This window comes from Pararge aegeria, chromosome 19 (assembly GCF_905163445.1).
Source record: "Pararge aegeria chromosome 19, ilParAegt1.1, whole genome shotgun sequence".
Classification (NCBI taxonomy): domain Eukaryota; kingdom Metazoa; phylum Arthropoda; class Insecta; order Lepidoptera; family Nymphalidae; genus Pararge; species Pararge aegeria.
The window spans coordinates 6,877,156-6,894,587 of record NC_053198.1 but is presented as its reverse complement, the minus strand read 5'-3'; positions in this window follow the sequence as shown (position 1 = coordinate 6,894,587).

Genomic DNA, 17,432 nt, shown 5'->3' with positions numbered 1-17,432 from the left:
AACATTCGTATTACTTCGGGCGTAGAATGCGTTTAGATTATTTGCAGTTTGACAACTGAAAAACGCTTCTTCATGTAGGTATAGAACTCTAAAGTCTCAAATTTCACCTCCAACGGTGCTTGTAGTGACACCGCTGACATCGCCAAATTTCGCCATTTAACTTATACTATAATTCCAAGACTATTTTATGACCTTCATTCCAAATACTAGAAGTTAAAGGACACTTCTGATACTTAAAAAGTAAATAAATGGACATTATGTTGAATTTACGACATACTCCCGTTTTTCTCATATTATACTATGTAAAATTATCGATTCAGCGCTGAACCCGTAATATAACGGATTATACTCTAAGATCTGAAGAAGCCTAAATCGCTTAGTGTGTTTTGAATATTGCAACCATTTTAAAAATTGATTATAACCATTGCCTAATATTACCTTAATTCATAAGATTCTTAAGTCATAAATCTTATATTCCAGATTTCCAATAGAAACTATTGAAATACCAATCTGTTGATTGAAGACAACTTCAAAACCACAACGTCATTTCCCACATGTTCAAACGCCTAAGACATATGGGTAGACATTCGACGGCTATCATTCGACTTAATTCGTAACGTTCATTAATTCGTAAAGACGCCTAATCATGGCAAAGGGTAAAAATCGTTGTAATTAAATGAGATCGAATTATTTTCCTGCTCTGTGTCCTTATGTACTTCACTGCGCAAATGAAAGTTACAAGCAATAGTTAGATTTGTTTTTTTTTTTCAATAATTTACCGTACATCATCGGTTCACATCTCGAGGGAGAAAGTAGAGCTAGCTAAAGATTCACCATTATCACCATAACAAACCATTTACCAGCGCACTACAGGGCGTATCGACCAAAATGGCCAAATAAATAAATAAATAAATACATTACGACAATACACACATCGCCATCTAGCCCCAAAGTAAGCGTAGCTTGTGTTATGGGTACTAAGATAGCTGATGAATATTTTTTTTTTTTATGAATATTATACACATAAATACTTATAATATACAGATAAACACCCGGACACTGAAAAACATTCATGTTCATCACACAAACATTTTCCAGTTGTGGGAATCGAACCCACGTCCTTGGTATCAGAAAGCGGGGTAGCTGCCCACTGCGCCACTCTGCCGTCAAGCCGCCGCCGGCCAAATGCCAGTAGACTTCACATGCCTTTGGGTATGTTATGGAGAGCTCTCATGCGAGCATTTCTTAATAATGTTTTGGCTTACATTAAAAACGCACATAAGTCCGAAAATCAAGAAGTTCGTGTCCGGGATCAAACTCTGCCCCCCCGATAAATAGGACGAAATCTTAATCACTAGGCTGCCACTGCGTACACTGTTTATCCATACACGTAAACAGAATTGCCACGGGGACTATAAAAAATGTATTGAAAATATAGCGACCCCAAGATGTCTTAAGTCAAAGGTCTGAGCTTAATCAATCTTAAATACATAGCTCAGATTCTGTTACAGCAATCCCTCAAGAGCAGGGCTTAGCAGAGTTCCTTCCTCTTTTCTTCCTAAAATGATTTAATGAGAAAACATTACATACAGGGAAAACTGAAAGTGTTGGTGGTGTTTTTACACTTCTCTGTAGCGATGAGGAAATAATAATTTGTACGAAATTGCTAATTAAGTTACATTATTATTAGACGTGATACTATAACAATTTATATACAGGGAAGTATATACCGTGGTAGATCAACTGACTGGCAGATACCGCATAGAATAAACCGTTCAGAGATTTATAATTTATATGAATTTATATTCCTTATAAGGTGTGCTAATATTGTGAAAGTGCAGACAAACTTTCATAATGTTAGCACGGATTTGTAAATTGAAATTCATATTTAAGTCAGTAACGCCACGGCGAATGCCAATGTTCAAATACCAAAGACAAAAGTCTATTCAAGAAGTATTTTTTTGCGAGTGTTGTCCACTCACTCAACCAAGAGACAATCATTAAAACAAAAATAAATATTTTCGTACCTAATTATAAGTTAGAACAGTAGAACGACAGATGCCTGGCGACCGGTATGCCACGCGACAGCTTGCTAGTCCGTTGAAAGATATCATTACGAATACGAACAAACTAAGGCACTGACCGACTTTGTAATATATAGACAGGGTCAGCTACATTTAAAGCTGCTAAATGAGGTTGAAAGATCTTAAACTGTCAATAATCTGTACAAATCTTTGTGCAAAAGAGGTATGTTATTTTTGATCATATTTATAATAATAATAATAATAACGTTTAATTCAGATAGCTACAACAATAACAATTATCCATAGCTACAACAATAACAATTATCTTATTTACTATATTCTAAACTAAAATTGGTCAAACCTATAAATAATAAAAAAATAGGAATCTCCTAACTAAGTTAAGTACCCTCTTGAGCACTTGGTGTGTGAGTGTGTACCCACCCAGTACTCCATAAAGGGATTTTCCCATTTTTTTTCCATTAAGAGTTATTTAGTTACACACCGTTGCCGCTGTCTCCGCCGTCTGAGGAGCGTGCTTGCCTTTGTGCTTAAAAAAGATGAATCGCCTAAACGCTATTCCTTCTGGCCACATATTTTCATCCATAAACACTGATAACTGAGTAAAATATTCTAGAATCCGCACTGGGCCAGCCTGGTGGACTACGGCCTTAACCCCTACTCATTGTGGGCCCGTGTCCTGTAGCGGATCGGTAATGGGTTGATATAATGATGAAAATTTTCTCAATTTTGTCATTAAGTATAGCTACTGTTTTTGCCATATTATTAAAAATACATGTTCAACATTTGTTTGACTAGTTAGTATTTATTGCTGTAATGGTATATTTCCGAGCTATCTGCAATGAGTCGGTCAATCTTTAAGACAGTAATGAATGAATGAATGCACTTTTATTGTACACCACAGAAAAAAACCAAGATTACATAACAATTTCGTTGCCTTATCGCTACATAACGATCTCTGCCAGGCAACCAAATGCGTAAAAGAACATAGCTATAAATACAAGACCGCTGGTGCGAATTGACTTATTTGCATTAATAATTTTTTTTTCTCTAAAAAAATTAAGCACCTGTCTATTACTTCCAGCTCTACGTCCAAGTCTAGTCAGTCCACTATCCGTTGCAATATGACGCTCGTAAGCACCCTAACGATAAGCAAGCACGCCAATCCGCTTATGAGATGCCTATCTGCGGTTTACATACGAAAAGCGTACTAATCTCATATGTTGTAAACCAATCGTTCACATCGCACACATTTAGATATATTTCGCGCCATACTTGTGAAAAAAAAAACGCTAAGTAACAGCGGTGATAACCTGGGTATCTATTCTCGGAACGCACATCTAACTTTTCGCAGTTACGAGTACGTGCAATTTATCTTCAAAAGCCTATAACTTTCCACTGCTGGAATAAAGGTCTCTCCAACCACCACGCCGGGCAGACGGGTCGGAGAACGCAGTAGCGCTAGTAGTAGCAAAGAGGACTTCCCGTTCGGGGTTATAACCCCTTAGTCGCCTCATAGGACACCCACCGGAAAACGAGGGGTTTTTAACTGTATGCCGATCTGACGTCCTACACTGCACAATGAAAAAAACATCGTAATTAATAATAATTATTATTATTATTTCCGGCTTTACCTATATAGATTTAACATAGTAGCTACATCCATTATACGGTTTAAAAATAAATGAAATGCAATTAAAACCAATACATAAATTTGCAAAGATATAAATGTCAAAAATAAATTGATTGAAAATTCAATTAAAATCAACCAAATCAAAATTGAAATAAAAAATTAAAATTAAAAAAAGAGAACTAAAAAAAATTAAATCTACATGCCTGGGAGATAACATAGAGATCTCCCAGGCTAAGGCGTGTGAAGTCTGCAATCGGCTATCAGCGTAGTGGACTACGGCCAAAATCCTGCCTATTCTGCAAGTATACGCGTGTTCTACAGTGAGCCGTTTATGAGAGGATAACGATGATAATGATGACTATTAATAACTGTAACAAGATTCCTAGAATAAAATAACATTGCCGCAGATGAGCCGGTCTCATGGGAATATTGGCCTAGTGAAACAATGGCGTTGAGACAAAGCCTGACCTGTTTGCTCTCAAGACTCGCCCGTGAGGCTTAAACAATAGTCCTTCGCCAACCACAAAGGATGTAAAACGGGAAGAAATCGCGCAAGACAAAACGAAAGACTCGCGATATAATATTCATGTTTGCTCAAACGCTTTGCACGGGTTAATTGATACAGTTCTTGAGTTTACTCTGCTTCTACTCTTACTTCTTTCATTTTTTACAACTTTTTTTCTTTTGTCCCGCTGCGGGTATACTCTTGTTGTATTTAATACATGGGATATTTTAGTGGAGTGACGGCAGATGACGCGCATGAAAAACCAAAAACTCGCGATGTAGGATCCGTACAAAAATGCGATAAGAACGCCTTTGAACGTTATTTCTCTTATTTTTTGAAGTAAAACTTCTTTACGCGCGACGGAGTAACTCAGATTTTTTTCTGATGGAATTAACGCTTACGTCAGACGTCTGTGTAGTTTCCGCCATTTTAAAATAATAATTTGGATTGGTCGTAAGTATATGTCATATACTCCACGCTTCAATTAGGATTATTTATTTCCAATATTTTCAAACGGATCAATTGTGAATAGAAAAAGAATAAAAATTCAATACTTTTAAAAAAATATAATAAATCGCAGTTTTTGAAAGTCTCTAAATGTACTAATGATAACGTGAATATTAAATGAAACGGGGGAGTCCCAGGAACATATTAATCTTCTATCAATAAATAATAATAAAAGTTTTAAAGTTTTACTTCAATCGCGCGTAAAGGTTACACGCACATACTTTTTTTTATTGCATAGTAGTTGCCTAAATACCTTCCCAATCAACCAATAAATTATATTTGCTCAAATAACAAAAACCAAAAATTCTATTTACTTACTTTAGTCTTACTTTTATGGCTGCAATTAATTGATTTCATTATGATTTTTTTGGGGATAAAAAATAATTTAATAGAAATATAAATAACAAATAATAAGCATCCTTTTTCATAGTAGTTTAAGGAAATATTTCAAATAAGGAAATTTGCCAAAATTAAAGCACATTAAGGATATTTAATTATTTCAAGTAAATAGATAAGTTAAATGTATTTACGTCGTGCCCACAAAAATAAAATATTCGCACGTAGGAAAAATTATTAAGGATAAATAATTATTATACCTTGGCTAGATTCAACTAATAAAATAAATCTAAAAACTCCCTTAACCCGTCAATGCTGAGCGTTGACAATAGTTCCCACAATCAAAAAAAGACACAATCACATAAATAACCTTTTACTAAGATTTGCTGTCCAAATTAGCAGACGGGTCGGAAAACGCAGTAATAATAGACGTAGCACCCTGAAGTTTACCGTCTAACGCCGATTTCCGAAAGGCTATTTCCCTTAACCCGTCAATAGCGCATCCTGACCATAGTTCTCACAATCAAAAAAAGATTTGTCACTTAAGTAACCCATTCCGGAAGGAGAGGTTCCCAGGCGGCCGACAAACGATTATCGCCCTTAAGTATCGCTTACAACCGCTGGATGACCCTTGACGGTAACGCGGTCGGATATTCGACACGTAATGTTTATTTTTACGATAGTTTATTTTTTTAATATGTACACACATATTAAAAAAATGTTCGATAATTTCAAATGATCATTTTAATGTGGCTTTGTGTTAAGTAAGCATTTGATATATATATAAATAAGTATATTTAAATATATATATATATATATATATATAGAAGGAGGTAGGTGAAAGCGATAAGCTTGAAAAGCTAATATAAGATCGTTAGCGATGTATAGATCAACATTTTTACGTATCATCACATATTTAAATGATTTCTGGGTTTTAAAATCATAATTATTATCGCAAATTGCAATACGTGTGTGTTCGTGGTCACGATTTCATATAGAATGAAATCTATGGATCTATTGCTATTATTATGATTTATCAACATAATAAACATGTGAAAAAAAAGAGTCGATAGTGTTTGAAACTTCTTGTAAATTTCTGAAATATTGAAAATTAATAAACAATCCTGTGACCAAGTTATATAAAAGGGCAAATCGAAATACATTTCGTTTATCCGAACATAGTGCGTACGCGCAGACGCACCGGCTCGAACGGACGGCGGCGTAACAGGAAGGAAGTGTAAGGCGAGTGCGTGAGAAGGACGCCTGTGCCGTGAGAAATGCAACTTACTCATTGACTGGTACCTTATAAAACCTTTACTGAACGTAACTGATATTGTGCCGAGTGTGGTTTGTAAGAAACCGCGGGATTGTCTTCTCATTTGTTTTTATTGTAATAGAAACAAAGACTCTCAATACAAAGGAGAGTTAATTTTAAAAAGAAACATTATACCCACATAATGTAAATAGTAATACAGGATAGATGCAATTCCACTTGAATAACATAGTTCTGCTTGAAAATTTCCAGTCTTTTATTACTTTTAATAGAGCTATCTATCTATATTATAAACGGTGACGTAAATATCCTATAATCTAATATCCTACAACCTGATATAGAATTGTTAAAGATTACTTGACGATTGTAAAATCGGTCCCTAATCTTATAAAAGCTTTGTGGACGCTGAAACAAGCCGAGAAACGAACAAAAAAATTTTATTTCTAAATCCACGCTAAAATACTCTTTCCTTATATTGTAACTTTAACTAGTCGCTCAGTAAGAAATACCAACTTACTGAAGCAAGTCGTTGAAATAAATGACTCTTTATTGAAAGTAAGTAATATTTTTCGGTTTCACTGATCAACGCAACAAAATTCACACGTCAAAGTTGGCCTCATTCAATTTTGACAAAGATATCATCCCGTTTGCCAACATTAAATCAATCTCTGAGTCAGACATCGGGTACATGACGAGCTCACTAAAAAAAAGATCACCGCCAATCGTTCCGTGCTAAAGATCAGGGAGCGTCGACCTTCAAGTATGGGATAAAATAAAAACGGAAAGCGTGTATAAATGCGGCATGACTAGATACCAAAAGTTTTTTTTAACTTTCTCCGAGATATCTGTTTGGTAAATACGAGATTTTTGAAATTTTATTTTTCTCGTAAGAAATAAGATGCCATAATGTTTCTAGGTTACAGCAAAAACTTATTTGAATGCGTTCGATATACAGGCAATTATTTTGATAGAAAACAAATCAAAAGTCTGAATAAGACATCGGACTTCATAAAGATCATTATAAAACATCACTGCTAATAGTTCTTATCTCAAAAGCGTCGAGAAACATACTTAAGAGTTCTAGTTACATGAATATTAGATATACCAAGGGAGAAAATTGACGCAGAATCAGCAACGCATATGTATTTGCATATACGTCTATATGGAGCTCTTACGGCTTACTTTCTTATAATTTGGTCTCACTGCAAACCTGTTTTTTTTTTCAAATTGATTAGATTTTTCTTACCGCTGGAGTTTATAGTTTGTGTCGGGTTCATATTGCGCGACCATAGGAGTCACCGGAAGGAATCAGGGGCTCGGGGCACAATCTCGGCGTCCGGTACCGGGGCCGGCTTCCGGCAAGGCGTGACGTTCCGCCTATGACCTGCGCACGCGCCATTGTTAATTAGGTGATGTTAGGGAGATTTTGTGCTTTATGGAACGGAAGATGGATCCGATAAAGTGTAATTTAAAAATGTATTTGATTAGCTACTTTTATAAATGTTTTTTTATGGTTTGTAAATAATAGTTACAAAAATAAAAATGTGTTGCAACCACATCATGAAAAATACCATCTATAATATACATACCTCCATGAAGGATATTCAGAGCAGAGAGAACTCGTTCCCTTATTTTGATAACACCTCCCATTATCACCACATAAATAAAATGCGAAACCGGCAAGAGAGATGTACGTATTTAATAAAGTCCTTCTACCAAGATTTAGAGTACAAATGAAGCAAGGGCTTGCATTTCCGCTTTTATATGGATATGGATCAGGTGGATATTTCTGCACCTACGCAGCTCCCGCTAAGTCTCGATTCGGAAGACGCGGGAGTGGAACAAAAATACCTGGATCAATTTTGACGGTCACTTTATTTACGTAATGTTAATCTTAATAACTCCTTGAATGGAATTAAACAATAGACTATTATTTTTAGGAATGGCTTAGACAATAGATATATACTCGTATATTGCAAAGTATTAAACGTTGGTTTTGTGAAATTGGTGATGAAATTGGCATAACAGAATATGTATAAAATACGTAATGAAGAAAAATATAAATTTTATTATTAAAAATAAACGCCTATATATCTATACATATGTAAAAAGCTTTACCTCTTTGGCATTAATCATGATTTTTTTTTCTCATTCTTATTAAGTTGAACTGTATGAAATAAAAGACGTGTAACGTACGAATCAAAACTTGAAATAATCTACTCGATAAAATAACCATAATCTATTATGTGCTTCCTACATATGAGCGCGTTTCTTTTCGACACTCATTTATTCATCACTCATTTACTTTGCGTCACACAAACTGACACTTATATGTAACTTAAAAAAATTAGAAGCTTAATTTTAATTAAAGATTATTGGTTGTTGTTTTGAGGATATCCCACTAAAATACCTACAATATTACCATTTTTATTGTTTATTACTCTTAAGAACCTAAAAATTACCAAAAAACTCTAAAATCACCATAAAAATAAAGGGATGCTACTCAAAGTGGTCACGTAAGGTATTTGGAACATAATATGTAAAATATAAGATTACGCAAATGATATACTAAAGTTGGAAAACTTAAAAATGCTGCATTTTTACTTATTTATGTTTCGAAATTCGTGCTTCTACTGCAGCTTAATGTACAGGAAAGGTGTTATTTCATTCTTTCATATTTCTTTCACTTTGCTTGCACTTAAGTTTTATGCGTTTACCGTATTGTTCTTTTAAAGAGCCATTTGTTTTAAGATCCGGCTTCATTACTTGAAAAACATTTTCCCGCTTAAGGTTCTACACAGCAAGTTGTTTTACTTTCTCATGGTGAAAATGTTTCCATTGTAAAAAAGAAATTTCCTTTTTCTTTCAGGGGTTATATAAGGTTGGTGCTTTGTCGTAATTAACTGAAATTGCAGCAATTAATGTTGGGAAACAGCATTTTTTTTGTCTCAGAGTACTCTTTTTTTTCAAAACTTTAAATACAGTTTTTCTTTCATTTAGAAAGATATTTTTTTGTACATCTAGGCCAGTCCAGCTATTCTTATAGCCCACTTTCGACATTCAGTAATAACGATATACTTTATAAGGGCGGTTACTTAAATGATACAATTCTTCATTATACGAATATCATTTCCGCCCCTGGGTTGAGACTGAGACTGTCAACTGTCATCATCATAAACAACGCATTAGCGGCCCATAACTGGACACGGGTCTGTCTCCTAGAATGACAAGAGACAGGCCGTAGTCCACCAAGCTGGCAGCCATGGAGGTTCCTCACGATGTTTCCTTCACCGTTAAAGCAAGTGATTTTTAATTGTTCAAAACACACTTAACTTAGAAAGGTTAGAGGTGCGTGCTAAGATTTACCTACACTGGATTAATTAATGTGCATCAACCTGCTGTTTAAACTATTGCTTTTTTAACGGTTAAAATGTGATATTGTATATTATTTAAACTTATTATATATAACAGGAATGTGCAGCGTCCAAACAAACTCATGTGAATTTCGCATCCTGAAACTCACATCAGTTTGTTTAATTTGAGTATTAATTTTAGTAGTTTGTGTAATAAAAAAATAAATAAGCCGAATTCCTAACCACCAAGCTATCACCGCTTCAAGAGACTGTAATGTTTAGAGATCTCTACAAGATAACGTAACGTCGTTTAGCCGAGACAACGTCTAATATAATGTAAAGGTAAAATCCGTTTTGTGTCCAAGTTGTTAGCAAAACAAAGCCGGTATCATTAATATAGTAAGCCAAGGTACTTGACCAGCTGTTTTCAATAAGTAGGCAGTTCATTATTCTTAATTATGTGTTATATGAATTTTACCTGGTTGTATGCAAATTTTCACTTATGCGCCGCCTAGTCAGTGCCGTGGTAATTGCTTTCCTTACATAATTATAATTGGCGAGAAAAGTGTGCACATTAATTATTCATCAATCTGCCCTCCCCTCATTTGCTGGCTTGAGATACGCCAGTTAAGCAAATAAGTGCCACTATTTTTGTCATAACACATAATTTATCGATTTCCCAATTATTTGCACATTATTATAATTGATTATTCGTCCAAGTTTCTTAGTTTTACCTAAGTTTCTTATTTTTACATTTGAGGGAACCGTTTTAAAAAAATGGCCGTCTACTTTAAAACATTTTAATTTAAGGGGACGTCTATAGAAATAAAACGTTCCACCAACTTTTAGGCTAAATGAGCACGTTTTCACTAGCAACGAACAAGGCAATGCCTAAATAAGGAATGCCTAAAGTAAGGTTATTCCTAAATCAACCGTTCAATAATAGTTATCACCCAAAAGTTGATGAAACGTTTTTTTTTTCTATAGTCATTGCCTAAGTCATTAGGTATTCGATTGAGGCGATACCTATGTTTAGTGAGAACGGGCACTAATATATTTAAAACAAAACTATCGGAACACTTTTTTACTATTCAAAACAACCTACTTTAAAATCAAATACATTAAATGAGTAAACAAAAACTTTTTGTAATCATACAGTATTACGATCAACACTCATATATTCTTCCTATTAATTTCTTGTTTCCATATAAGTGACTGGTATCTTTTATGGAAAATAAATATATTTTCTAATGCTAAAGATTTTTTGTAGCTAGACGTTAACGAGAATTAATTCTCAACTATGTAAGTTCTATGAAACTCTGTGATGTTGGTGTAGTAAAACGACATAGTAACCTTCGTAGCACGTACAACCATACAAATTCAACAATTTACATTTATATATGTATGTATATAGAAATATGATAGATGGTGTACATCGATACAATGTACACGTTACTTTGATTATACAAACTACATATTTTGAAAATGTCTGTTAACGAATTTAATGGCTTTTCGGAATTTTCAATCCATTTGTATACATTTATATTATTTTACAGAACCTATTAATTTACACAGATATCCAACTTATATAAAAATACAATTGAATATAAGATAATGACAAGGATATAATATGGATGAAGCAAATACCCATGGTAAAATGAGAATATTGGAAAATTTTCTTTAAATAGATTTTTCTTTGTTTCTACAACCACCTTGTTTACTAGTTCTTTGGAAATGCCAGTTCGATTGTTCAAGCGCATTCTTCCGTACAGCAGGAGTCTTGGCAAATCAATAGTCGGCTGAGTCGGTCTTTTAATCATTCATGCGAAATAGTTCTCAGCAATCAGCCGATATAACATATCTATCAAGTCCCCAGGTATATATTTTCTGGGACAATTTGTGTCGTAACGCCATTCAATTTATAAAAAATTAAAAAACACCTTTCAACATAGTGCCCATTATTCTACTAGTCAAGGGCTTTCATTTGATACCCAAATTGAGGGAGTTGTGAAAAATATGTAATCCGCCATTTTGTGACGGCGGCCATCTGGGCTGATTTTCATCAAACTTAAGTAAGAGCACTTCCAACTAATTCGCGATATAAGATGCCACAGACTTACAGACACACATATACGGTAAACATATAACAACCCGTCATGATGCGTTTCCCGGAGGAGCTGTCACCAAAACTCTATATAATAGATAATACACAAGTTAATATAGTTATGTTTATTTTCACACATTTACCGAACTCTAGAGCCTATTTCAGATTCCTCTACCCTAATTGAATCTGTCACCTGTACATACTATTTTCTATATAACCGTACACCTTCAAGAGTGGGAAGGTGTGAAAATAATTTAATTATAACTCGACAGCGCAACCACATGAATAAAGATAGGTTTTTACTAAGCTACGTTAACATTCAGGCTCAAGGACGGAAGCACTTGACCACCCCCAGCCCTCAGGATATGCCCCGTAAAAACTGTTTTGTTACTTTAAAAAGAAAAGGAAACTCCACACCTCAGCATTTAAGAAAGAAAAGAAAATCTTATGTCAACACTTTCCCTGCAATCTTTATTCAGCAATGCTGAGCTTGTTTTTAAATATTTTTTTTACTATTTCATACCCCGATTGCGACTTCAGTCTACTATAAAGTTGTTTTGATATCCAATTCTCCTTTTTCACGGAACTAAAGATAAAGAGATTTTACAGCACTTCAAGAATGGCGACATATAATTCGAATATCTCCACAGAAGAAACCATAGTTTTAAAGAAATCGTAATAACGTAGTTCAATTGATCGAATAAAATTGTTGTTACGTCTAACTGAAACTGAAGAGTGATGAAAGATCCTACACAGCATTCGTCCTTAACCTCCGTCTTACAAACTTCCTTTTTACCTTTTATGTAATCTTTAAATTATAATTGGATTTTTCTTCAATAATATCATTCTGGTGCTTTTTTTATCGTAAACCTTGGCTTCAGTGACCAGCCAAGGGAGAACTAAAAAATACGTCGTAGTATCATAATCACCATGTCTTACTAACATCGTGAGGAAACCCCCCAGTGGCCCCACTGGTGGGTACCGTATCTCATATAAGAAGATATTATATAGAGCTTAGAGTCAACTCATCATATCAACCCATTACCGGCCCACTACACGGCACGGGTCTCCTGCCATAATGCGAAGGGTTTAAGCCGTAGTCCACCATGCTGGCCTAGTGTGAATTGGTGGGCGCCACACACTTTTGAGAATGTTATGGGGAACTCTCGGGCATGCAGGTTTCTCTTCACCGTTGAAGCAGAACTTAGGAAAGTTAGATTGTCGTGCTGGGATTCGAACTCGACCCCCTCCCGAAAGTGAAACCAAAGCCCTAACAACTACACTATCACCGCTTATTGAGCCAACTAATCTGCTTCAATGCGGATTATGAGTTAGTTAGATTACAACGATAAAAAACATTTGAACGAAAACAAAAGGTAAGGAAAACAACTTTTTCTAAATATAGAACAGCTTAGATGCGCAAACAGCGTAACTCCAAAGAAAGCTAGTGGTACAAACGCGTACAAAGGACTTGCGAGGTGTGTGAAAGGGCAGACAATGTCATGTATCAAGTTCATGCGAGGTTAACCAACCGTCCGCGTACAGTCGACGAGAGAACAAGACTTTTTTCACATGCAGATTAGTAGGGGGAAAGATCTTCTAGTACACGTCGTACTACTTAACATAAGTGTGACTTGGTACAGGGCCTCTAGTGTAAATTTTCAAGTTATGGGCATGAAGCTGCAGTTGCGTTAATTCGTCAAATTTATATAGAGATATTTAATTTATTTATTAGTGATTATAATAAAGATTTTAGTACCTAGCGTTTTGCAGAAATGCTCTGTTCAGGTCGTAAGGGCACCGGTTTCCTACGTTATTCCAGGCACATGAGACATTAACAGTTTGATGGATAGAGGGCGGCAAGTTGTACTGACATGTTTCTTACATGCCCTGCGAGGTAATGCCCTGTTTATAGGCGATGTTTTTATCATTTACCATCAGGTGGGCGATGTCAAATAAGGGTTCGATTTGAGATGCTGGCACTGGCAGACCAGAAAGCCAAATAGTTTGGCTTAGCCAAGGGTTTGACGTCAAAGTATATTACTATTCTAATACACATTCCATTCATTACCTTAGGAATCTAAATATTAATAAAAAAATAAACCACTTGTACTGTAAAGTCTTGATGCGTATACAAATTGTTTGTACTCTCCTTATACATTTTTTTATCTAAGTACTTATTTTTATACTACCTACATTTAGCTGAAATTTTTTGTTAAGTACTTATTATTTATCGCCATTTGTCATAAGAATTTTAGAATTTAGCGTGTTGTATTCACGATCAATGATTGTCGACGGCGCAGGGTGTAACGGTAAAACTCTTAAGAGTTTATGTTTACGTAATACTTTTTTTTTGTATTTATCTATGAAATAAATAAAAAAAAAATAATTTAAGCCTACATGTATCCAATGTGAAAACAGGCTCAGGGCATACTAATGTACTTTTTTAATCTTTCCATTATTTTTATGCTCAGTCTCCTATTATATCTACTTAGTATGCTCACTTAAATCGTTGAGATAATTGCGATACAAAGTATTTTATCTTAAAAGTTTTATAGTTTGCGACGACAAAATATATATATTTTAAACAGCCCATGACTGTATATTCGTTAAACGAAAAGGATGCTATAGTTTTGATTTACCTTAACGGGATGAACAATTATTTTCCATTTTTGGATAAAAGGACTTTTATCTTTTTCTTTTGTGAGCTTTTAATTCTACGTTGCGGTGTGTCGTCTCTGTAATCTTTATAGGAGAACTTCTCCACGAACTTATTTATGTACATACTCGTACTAATACAATTTGAATGTATTAGTACGAGTATGTATTTATGTTTGCTATTAGGTACATATACGAAAATACAACGTTAAAAACATAGTAATTTCTAAATAAATTCCTAATCCTAAAATAGTGACCAAAGAGGTTATAAAATAAGCTTTTATTAACACAACATGATAACAAATGATTTATTTATAAACCGAAAAATATTTTTGATTTTAAAAATCTGGCTGTATTATCTATTTGACTTTGTTATACAATCACTTTTATAAAATATACAACGCTACAATACTATTCTATCAAGATAATTCCATATGTTTGATCTTATTATATATTACAGGTAGGTTATTGCTTTTATTTTGTCTTAGTATTTTTATTATATTATTTAAAAAGGATATTTTTTTGTTTATTATAAATTTCTATGCCTGAAAGTTCTGTGTGTGGGGATTGGTAGACTTTGGGAACGCTATAGTTCCCAAAGTCTACCAATCCACCACTTGACCAACGTGGTGGACTACAGCCTTAAAACGTCCTAAAAGGAGACCCATGGCCTGTAGTAGGCAGGTAATAGGTTGATAGTGATGATGAAGATACTTGCAAACTAAGATAAAAAACTCTATTATTAAAAAAATATCGTGACTAACTGTACAAAAACGATTACTTTACGTAGAGACAAGATATAGAAAGACTTGCCAACTAGCCGGTCACAATACACGTAACTTTATACGTGGAAATAATTAGAGCGCCTCAGAACCTCGGCTTGAGACAATGAGGATATTGTTACCATTACAAAAAACACACTTTTTCGGGGATTTTTCAAAGATTAAAAACAAGTTTCGCTACAAACGCGTCGTCGTGCTTGGCTGTTTTGAGGCTTAGACAAGTACACACAAACAATTTTGCCGCAGGTGTTAGGTTTCATACAGTACAAACAGTTTCGAGTCAAGGTGGGGAGGTTGTAAAAAATACTTTTTGTAGGTCAGTTTTATAAAATATATGTATTAAATCTTTTGCAAATTATGATATAAAACAACTTCTTCTAAAATCTTATGGGAATCTAAACGGTGCAATACTCAAAATAAGTTTGGCGGTCAAGCAGTGGCATGCACTTTATACATGAACAAAAGCACTGCATACCCTATAATTGAAATATAGCTCGTATAGGAAGAGGATTTTTTCCATTTTACGCAATTTTCCTACTGTATGCATACCATGGTATGGCAGCTAGCTTCTCTGATTTTCGTCCCATCTCTATTTTACCCTTTCTTTCCAAAGCCCTTGAAAAGCTCATTTACCAACAGCTGAACCTTTTCATTAATCGAAATTGCTTGCATAATCCATTCCAATCCGGTTTCCGTCCTGGGCATAGTACGGCTACTGCTCTTATTAAAGTTACCGACGTTGGGGTATGGACAATAAACTGCTCACGGTTCTGGTATTGCTGGACTTCAGTAATGCTTTTAATACGGTAGATTTCGACATTCTGTTGAGTCAGTTGCGTTCTCTTAACATATCTCCATCAGTGATTGACTGGTTTCATAGTTATCTTCATGGTCGTCGGCAGCGTATTCACACTGAGGAATCTCATTCCTCATGGTGTGATATTACTGTTGGCGTACCTCAAGGCGGCGTGCTATCTCCATTACTCTTTTCTATTTTCATCAACTCCATTACTCGGAATATATCTTCTCTCTACCATATGTATACTGACGATGTCCAAATTTACACCCAGTCAACCTTTGATAATCTTCCAATCGCAATAGCTAGCATTAACAAAGACTTGCGCGTTATTTCAAATTGGAGTAAAGCGCATGGCCTTAACGTAAATCCGAAAAAAACTCAAGCTATTGTTATTGGCAGTCGAAGGCAGATTTCAAGGATTGACTGGTTTTCCCTCCCCCCCATTGAGTTTGATAGTGTCACAGTCCCATACTGTGAAATTGTAAAAAACTTGGGCATTTATTTTGACCGAACCTTAAGTTGGACGTACCATGTTAATGAGATCAGCAGAAAGACATTTGCAGCTCTAGGCTCTTTGCGTCGTCTTCGGTATTTACTTCCTATACCTACCAAAATTATGCTCGCACAGACTCTACTCCTTCCCATTCTTGACTACGCTGACGCAAGCTATGTTAACTTAACTGAAGATCAGTTAAATAAACTTGAGAGACTCCAGAATTCTAGCATTCGTTTCATATTTGGGTTGCGCAAATATGATCATATTTCTCAATTTCGGTCTCGTCTCAAGTGGTTACCTATCAGACTTCGCCGGAATTTGCACATTGTTTCTATTCTGTACTGTGTTTTATTTCATCCTTCTACTCCTCTTTACCTGAAAGAGAGGTTTCAATTTGTAGGACTCCCAGATGAACTTCGTTCTACGAGGAAGTTAATCTTGAAGGTGCCTGGTCACAAAACCTCCTTCTTCAACGGATCATTTACGGTTCAGGCTATTAAATTATGGAACGCCTTGCCGTTAGATATCCGTGAGGCACAATCGATTGGGACCTTCAAGAAACTAGTGAAGGATCATTATTTGTCTCTTTCAGCCGAACATCGCTGAAGCGAATCATTTTAAGTGTGTAATTTGAATTATTTATGTATTTCATACAAATTGAGGATGTTATATGTTATATATTTATATAGATATTTATGTTATATATTTTTTTTGTATTTATATGTAATATATTTATATATATATATTATAGTTATATTTATATATATTTTATTTGTATTTATATATTTGTATAATTTTTAAATCTTATTTATTGCTACCTCTTTTCTATGTTTTTTCCTTTTACACCATTGGTTGCCTGGAAGAAATCGCTATGTAGCGATAATACCACCAAATTGTACTCTCTTGTTATGTATTTATATCTTTGTAACTACTTTTTTTTCTTT